The sequence below is a fragment of the Crinia signifera genome, chromosome 8 (assembly GCF_055691185.1).
Source record: "Crinia signifera chromosome 8, ASM5569118v1, whole genome shotgun sequence".
Taxonomy (NCBI): Eukaryota; Metazoa; Chordata; class Amphibia; order Anura; family Myobatrachidae; genus Crinia; species Crinia signifera.
Window position 1 is genome coordinate 125252926 of NC_139224.1, and position 8463 is coordinate 125261388.

General features: G+C 44.9%; 1 protein-coding gene across 1 annotated transcript in view; it reads right to left on the minus strand.

Moving 5' to 3' along the window:
- LRRC8C (leucine rich repeat containing 8 VRAC subunit C) overlaps window positions 1-7864 on the minus strand; it is a 60293-nt gene extending 52429 nt beyond the window's left edge. The window contains exon 1 of the mRNA XM_083157135.1: window positions 7595-7864. The gene's annotated coding sequence lies outside the window, so the exon portion shown is untranslated. The remainder of the gene's footprint in view (window positions 1-7594) is intronic.
- Window positions 7865-8463: the final 599 nt, after the last annotated feature.

Consider the following 8463-nt stretch of genomic DNA (forward strand, 5'->3'; position numbering starts at 1 on the left):
TTAGACAAATTAACCAATTGGAACAAAGTCCATTGTCTGTTAGTAAATATTCGATTTTTATAGGATCCAATACATTACCAGATTTTTGATCCTACCAGATGGATTAGACCAGTGGTTTCAAACGCATGGCCCCCCAGCTGTTGTGGAATGCCCTGCCACAGATTTTATATAATGGATTGCTAAAACTGGCAGGGCATGCTGGGACGTGTAGTTCGACAACAGCTGGAGGGCCACAAGTTTGATACCACTGGATTAGACAGATAAATCTTTAGGTGTGTACCCATCTGTAAGCACAAGCGACTTAATTAGTACCTCAGTCAATTTGATTTTACCATACAATCAAGGATATCACTAAATCTAGGGCTGTTGGGGTGCCTTGAGGACCACATTTGGGAACCACTTCTGTATATTACTCTAGTGCAGTGGTTCCCAATCCTGTATCTCAAGTACCCCCAACAGTGCACGTTTTCCAGGTCACGCGGCAGGTGCACTCATTATTCAGACACATTTTACAAGATCCATAGGTGGAGCTAATTATGTCACTTGTGATTCTGTGTTGAGCCCTGGAAAACGTGCACTGTTGGGGGTACTTGAGGACCAGGGTTGGGAACCACTGCTCTACTGAATAAAAGCAGTATCTTAAATAGCATGAAAGGATGTATATACCATGATACTCCCTTTTCTAGAGCAGAACTACAACTCCCACATCGCCAGCAGTGCCAGGTTAGTAATATTGACTGGTGTAGGTCTGGGGTTCCTGAACAGGGTCCTCAAAGCACACTAATACCCCTTTCACACCAGCCTAAGTTCCCGGGTTGGGTCTGGGAACAACCCATGACTAGCGCTGGTGTGAAAGGTTCCCGGGCCAAATGCCTGGGTAAATTTGCCGGGATTTCAACCCTGCTGGGTAGCAGGGTTGCTCCTGCATCCAGCACAGGTTAATACCCCTTTCACACCAAAAATGCAGAGACCAACCCAGGAATGACATGCAGGGAAATTCTCGGGTTGGAACACATTCACACATGCTTTTGAAGCAGGGACAACCCGGGTCAGCACCTTTCACATTGAACCCGGGATGACCCTACATTACTATGAGACTCTCATTGAAAATGGCCTTTTTTAGGCCCACAAAGATGAGGTAGTTAGGAAAGGTGTAAAGGGAGAGCAGGCAGGCCTTTACAGACATTGCAGGCTTTCAGGGTTGATATAGCACTGCTGGAGTCTGTTGTGCCACACACACGATGCGATCTGGCAGAGACCAAAATCAGCAGCCGCCAGGACGTGGCAAAGTGCCAGCATCAGCTGGGAGGGAGCAACAGCGGGGGGCGGGGGGTGTGCAGCAGAGGCTATGCTGCACTGAGCTGCATGGCCCTCGTTCTAAGATAGTAGAAATAGACTCTGCTGCACAGTATATTTCTATTTTTGAGTATGATGCCGTGGAGCTGTGTGTTGGGATCGAATTTGGAATAGTCAAAATCGATAGCCCAAATCACACCAAGTGTAAACAGCTCAAGTTTAGGATGCTTGGTATATACAGGTAATCTATACACACTAGACTATAATATGTAAAGTTCAAGCAGGAATAACATATCACCGGGATTGCCTTGCCCTAGTTTATTTATTTATTTACAGTGTCTTATATAGCGCAGCAGATTCCGTTGCGATTTACAATAGTAGACAGTGATAAAACAAACTGGGTAACAGACAGACTTGTTAGAGGTTAAACATATACCTACCTTGAGTTTTGGTGAGATCTTTACAATTCCCAATGCTCATTTTTCCCATAAAGGTAACTAAAACCCAGTGAAAGTTGTTTTAAAGGAGTCTATCTGAGATTGTTAAAGAACTTTTAAATGTCACCTGGGAAAGTTGTTGATTGCGCTTCATCACATCCAGGCACACAGTCCTTTTACGCTCCTAATGATCATGCCCTGGACTGCAGGAACAGTGCTGACCTGCGGATACGTCCAAGGGTGCACAGCTTAGTTTCCATGGCAACTGCAAAGGACTCATTTTGTGAATCAGCATGAACGTGGTTTGGGAAATAGTGAAGACGGGACTGAGAGGAAAACGGATAGGCTAGGAGGGTTTTCTGAATGTCACTTCCCGACATCACTGCTTGTTGTGTCTGAACACACAGCTGCAGGATGATATGCTTGGATTGTGTGGGACTTAGGTTTCTGGATACACAAAACGACAGTATATTCAGCACCGCCATAATTCTCTAATTGGACTAACAGTAGCTGCAATACTTATACTATTACAGCACAAGTGTTGGGAGAGTGGATTACAGTGCTTGAAAACACAATTTAGAGATCATAACCTCGCTTCAAGTAGGCTTTTCACAGGTTGAGCGGTAATAAAAAGCAACCTACTGCACTACCAGCACATTAATGTATGAGAAACATCCCGCACGGTGTTCTCACATTTTGGAACGAGAACCACATTTTAAAGGGTAATGGTGAAAACAACAGTCAGTCCTAGAAGCAAAATGGAATCGAAACCTAATGCACGTCAAATGCTTTTCATAGCATTCGATGCAGATTCAATCCCAATGAGCGCTCCCGTGTGCCGAAAATGTAACAGAAAAAAAAGTCTTGGCAGGCAAGACTATATAGTAGAAATCTAATAGTAGATAGTGCAAATCTAATGTGTTCACTGCTGCATTCCATTCGATCCAGATTTGATTTCAATCTCCTGCCTGAAGGATCAGGAACATTGAAATCGAATTGAAAACTAATCGCAAACCAAATGGAAAATAGTGAAAATCAAAAACAAGTAAAAACAAAACTTCAGCACAGGATGAATAGGCCAAATCTAAATCGAATCAAAAACGAGATTGAACTGTGTGCATATGCACTATAACAATACTATGGCACCGCTATCAATAGATAAAAAAGCACGTTTCTGATCAATAGTAAAAACCTACATCTGTCTTATAGTGTGTACACACGGTAAGATTTGGCTTCCGATGTTCCAGATATAGGGAACATCGGAAGCCAAATCGCATGCAAATCGCATGTTCCCATGTGAGCGCAAATCGGCAGCCAGATATAGTGTAAATTGTGCCCCACTAGCATGTCGTGAGATGCGAGTCCCGATGCGATCCGATCGTATCGGGACTCGCATCTCACAGCATATCCTGCCGTGTGTACACACCTTTAAGTAATACCTAGATATTAAGGGGGTATTTCTCAAAGTCTGGCAAAGAGATACATTTTGAATATAAAGTCTCACCCAAGCTGCCCCTAACTGTCATTGTTCAAGCACAGCCTGTACAATGTAAAGCTAATTGGCTGGTACTTTATCTCCAAGCTTTGACTAATAACCCCTTAATCTTTATGAAAAGTAGGATTTGACATTGACATCAGTAAAATGTAGTAAATTCTTCTTTATTTAACACATACAGTATTATAGTTAAAAGATCTGTACAATCAGGGAGTAAGGATGGACACACACTATGGTGTATATTAAATTGTAGTCGAAATTGCCGTCTTGTCGGAAAGATGTCAGTTTCCTAGTTGAATAGGTTAGAAGGGGTTCCGACTTATATAGTAAGGTCTGATTTTTTTTTCTCCGACACGTAGGAATGCTCCGACCTTCCGCAAACCACGTGGACTGGCAGAATAGCCACGGATCCACGTGCTTTTGATGGAAAAGAGGCCAAATCCACTCTCAGACTTTAAAATTCGCCCCTGGTAATATTGTGCCCAGGGGAACAATATCTACTTTATATTAATAATGATATTCATTTGCTCATGTGTTTCTTTCTTCTCTCAGCAATAGGTAAACCACTGGCATCTTTATAGCTTAACTAGGACTACAAATCCAAACATACATATAAATTGATCACATTGGGACTTGTGGTTTCCCAACGACTATACAAAGCCACATCATAAACAATTCAGTTAAGGAAAAGATCAATCTCCATGTAGTTCTTCCACATTCTGCTGAAACTGAAATTATAATAAAAGTCATTGGCAGGTATTCAATGCTGTGGGCGAGCAGGACTTCCTGCTCGCTGTCACCACTCACCCTGTCAGTATTCAACGCAGCCCTCTCATACGCCTATTTCCCCTCGCTCCATTTTTTGAGCAAGGGGGGATTGGCGTATGCGGCTCCTGAACCAGCGAGACTCGCGGCTAAATACAGTGAGTTTTCTGCATTAGCCGCGGGTCTCGCTGTTTTGGGGAATTCTCACCGTCCTGTGACAGCGAGGATTTCCCCAGAACGTTGAATAGAGCGAACGGCCGGCGCGGGGGTTAAACAGCGGGGATCGCTGGTTTTCTGCAATCCTCGCTGTTTAACCCCCTCGCCGGCCGCATTGAATACCTGCCAATGGGGTAAATTTACTAAGATGGGAGTTCTATTGAAGATGACATGTTGTCCATGGCAACCAGATTCTACTTCTAGAACAGGGCTGGGCAACACCAGCCCTCCAGATGTTGATGAACTACACATCCCAGGATGCTTTGCATTAGTTTTGCTATGTGGCCATGCTGAAACTGATGCAAGACATGCTGTGATGTGTAGTTCATCAACATCTGGAGGTCCGGTGTTGCCCAGCCCTGTTCTAGAAGATAATAGATAGAATCTGATTGGTTGCTAGGGATAACATCTCATCTTCAATAGAACTTCCATCTTAGTAAATGTGCTGAGCCAGTAGAGCAGAGAAAATTCCCCTCATAAAATATGATATACACTAGTAAACATTACTGCACAGGTAACTGTATACCATCCCATAGCATGCCATTCTATAGCAAGGCATTCGTTTAAAAAAAGAATACACCATGCAAACACAGCAGATGCAGAGACACACTAGATCGTTATTACTCTCGGACATCTGTTCCGCTTGTAATTCTAATTCCTTGACAACGACAGAATCTACCTGCGGACAGGCAATACATTGTTGTTACACAGGCTCCACACTGCGAGCACACTGTCCTTGCACAAGGACAGGACTTTGTAATTAGGTTGATATATTACATAGTTGCCAAGTTACTGTCCCTAAGTTTCAGTCACAGACCCAGGTTTTAAAGAATTGCCCTTGAAACATGCTGCCCTTGGAAATACTAAGCAAATGCACAGTACAATCTGAATATCTCTACTATTCTCTATGCACAGTACAACTCTTTGAAATCTCTTACCATTAGCACTATACTCTATTCTACTGAACATTTAATGGAGTGTTTAAAATGGAAAATACATTATAATGAAGCACAGTGAAAATATCAGGAGCGAGATTGTAGCACATTAGATCCATACGCACCCTATTATGCTGAGATCCTCTATTTACAGATGTGACTACATACAGTTTTGCTCAGACACTGGCAAGCCACAGACTGTGACTAAAGCGGGACTAAAGGTGCGCACACACGTACAGATTTTCTGTCTGATCTATCTGGTGGGAACAAAAACCTGGAAATGTATGGGAGCAACTGACAATCAAAAAATTGTTTCCAAACACTTGAAAACAGACAGTGGTCAGTCAGACAAATTGTTTAATCGTTCTGATATAAGAAATTTATCAAAGCATATATTTTTTTTCTGTTTTCCTGCATTTGTTTGGAAATTTTGATTGTCATATGCTCAAATACATTTCTAGGTTTTTGTTCCCACCAGATAGATCAGACAGAAAATCTGTACGTGTGTACGCACCTATACACTACTGCGATGGATCACAGCAGTGCATGGCCATCCGATCCCCCCCGCAAGACGCCAGCAGGATCACATGTGATGTATCGCATGCAATCACTGTTACCCGCCCCCGGGAAGGGGGTCCGAGTCGGAAGTCAGATCTGCATGCAGGTCCGACATCCGAATAAGGTCAGGTGCGCACGGGACCGTGCATCGGACCGTGCATCGGACTCCATGGGACAGCAAATTCAGCTTTAGCGGTCAGGAACGGGTGAAATCAGCCCAAATCGCTGTACTGTATGGAGGTGTTAAATGCCCCCATACACTAGTCCGACTTGCTTAAAGCACAAGTCGGACCTCATTTCTCTTGAACTCCCCTGGCAGCTCCCCAGGAATCCTTACATCTGATTTGGAACTTGATAAGCTATTTTTACATGCAATTTATTGCATGTAAAAAAGGACTCCCAGGGAGCTGCCGGTGCCTAACGGCCAAACACCCTACTGTTCATTCTAGCACCCTGCAACTTGTAAAATCCTTGCAGTTCCTCCTTTCAACCTGGAGTGTCACTCTCTGCTGTGTTGTTTCTATGACAGTCTGGTTTGTATCTCAGCATTAAGATACGAAACCAGACTGTGCTAGAAGCACCAGAGCAGACAGGGACACCCCAGGCAGGAAGGATCAACTGCAAGGATTTTACAAGGTGCAGGGTGCTAGAATGCACACTACATCCGATATATCTATGTGCAGAGGTTAAATCTACACAGGGCACCGTATCGTATCAGATGGGATGTCAAATACTGTACATGCGATTTAGCCAGTTTTCACCCAATTTCTCAGCCCGATCCCTCGGAATCAGATGAAATCAGCCAAAATTGCAGAAGTGTATGGGGGGGCCTTTATTCAATAGCAGGCCTATTCCCATAATATAGGGTAATGCAGTGCCGATGCAGGAGTGTTAGCTGATAAATGGTTTATAAAGCTCCTACAATGGTAGGGTCCAATTCCTATAGAGAAGCCGCTACCTCCTGCTGCCCCATCTCACAGAAGTCAAAGAGTGGCCAACTGATCGGGGGCGTTATCCAATCAGCAGGGGTCCCAATAAGAGTGAACCCCGTTTTAGCCACTCCAAGGGTCCTATCAAAAACTTTTTTTTTTAATAGAGTCCACGTTGCTTCGCCACTACAACAGTACAATGCAGGTGTACACTATCTACAGCTACTGGCACTGAATGTACTGAATGTACTGTACTGTGTGCAACTAAGTCGCTAAACTGAGTACAAACAGCAAAAAACACAGATAATGGCTCACGTCGAACCACCCACTACGCATTGTTATCCCTAAACTGTGACATCATACCAAGGCTTTTGCTACATAAGTACCACTCTAATGTGACTTGTACACTCTGCAAGACTTTGTGTAGCTGCTATGTGAATAAGAACATCCTTTAGGAATGAAAGTGGTACAAGAATGTGAATCACTCACTACCTGTTGCGGAGTATCAAGTCACACCAAGTATCTCACACCTCAGGGTAAATGAAAGAAGTGTCTGTAGCAGCAGTGTCGCTGGAAATGACTTTATACTATTGCTTGCTATGTGTATGCAGCACGGTCTTATCCTGCTGCGTAGGGCCACAGGTCCCAGAGAAGACATGAAGAACTAGTGACTAGGTGACCATCAGATCAGCTCTCTGGAAGGACATTCCCACACGTGGGTCTGTGCATTCCCCTCAGCTCAGCGCACACTCTGCATTGTATCTAGGTAATCCTGGAACTCCCCAGATTCCTTCACACATGATATAACGGTGCAGTCCCTGGGCGGGGCAGGCACTACAGGGACCAGCATGGCATGCTGCTGTAAGTATACATGGAGTGCAATCATTGTGCAGGGTACCACAGCTCTGCAGCCCGCATTACACACCCGGGAAAGTTTCCAGAGCTTCAGCTGCCCTCACTCACCCTGATCCAGGCTGCAGAAGAATCCGTTCAATTAGCTTGTCCTCATCTCTCCCTGTGTGACCCTATGGCAGGGACAGAGCTGCTCGCGGGATGCCTCTCTGTGCCCGTGCTGTTGCCTCTCTCCAGTCTCCAGTAACTCCTCCAGCAGCAGCTTCTTCTCCTCCTGCCTTCCTCCTGCATTACGCCGGCGCAGATGCACATCCCAGTAGTGACGCACATACGCCCTCACCCACCCCGGTGCTGCTGCTGCTGCTGCTGCTGCCACCAGGCAGGAGGGGGCGAGAGGGGGTCCTTGCTCAGGACATGAGCAAGCCACACAAGACAAGACCTTAGTTAGACCTTCCCCTGGCTGGCATTCATCCGAACACATGTGCCATGAAGGTGCAGGGTGTGGGGGCTGATATAAATAGACAACAATAAGAGGAAGAGTCTGGGCTATTAATATACCAGAATCATTCTTCCTCGGGTACATTGTACTCAAGGAGATGAGAAACCACAATACCAATCCCCAAAGTTATACAATATATGACCTAACCCTCCACACAAATATGCAGACACATCCTTGCTGCAGGGCGTAGATAGGACACTCTGCCATCCTATCCCTAGATCCTCTGCATAGTTTTAAATCTTATATTTGATACCTGTTTAATCTGAAAGCTAAGGGTATTGATCAATGCTCGGAAAGAGATAAAGGGGTATGGGTGAAAACCAGACCAGGACAAAAACGCCGGACCGGACATCAAACTCCGCATTTTGTAGCGTCCGGTCTGGGGGGTGTCCTGTTCGGGGGGCTGCCTGTCACCAGGTAGAGGAGAAGGGGTAGAATAAAGCCTCCCTGTATGGTTCGGGCATGTAGCAAAAACCGGAAG